The following is a 227-nucleotide window of genomic DNA, read 5'->3' on the forward strand; positions in this document are numbered from 1 at the left end:
AGAAGGAAAGAAAGAGAAAAAGGGGAATTTAGGCTAAGAAAAGGGAAACTTTGACCAGACAGACAGCCTTTCTGCTATAACCTAGTTGTTAAAGGCACGTAGCCTACTTTCCAGGTGCAGTGGGACTTCTAAATGATATGAACTGGTTCTGAAAATGAAAGTAATGCACTGCTTGTTCTGTTTTTGTGAGCGTAAACACAACAGGTTATGTCATTTCTCATGGGAGT

Source organism: Morone saxatilis, unplaced genomic scaffold, assembly GCF_004916995.1.
Source record: "Morone saxatilis isolate NCDOM2014 unplaced genomic scaffold, NCSU_SB_2.0 Contig9, whole genome shotgun sequence".
NCBI lineage: Eukaryota > Metazoa > Chordata > Actinopteri > Moronidae > Morone > Morone saxatilis.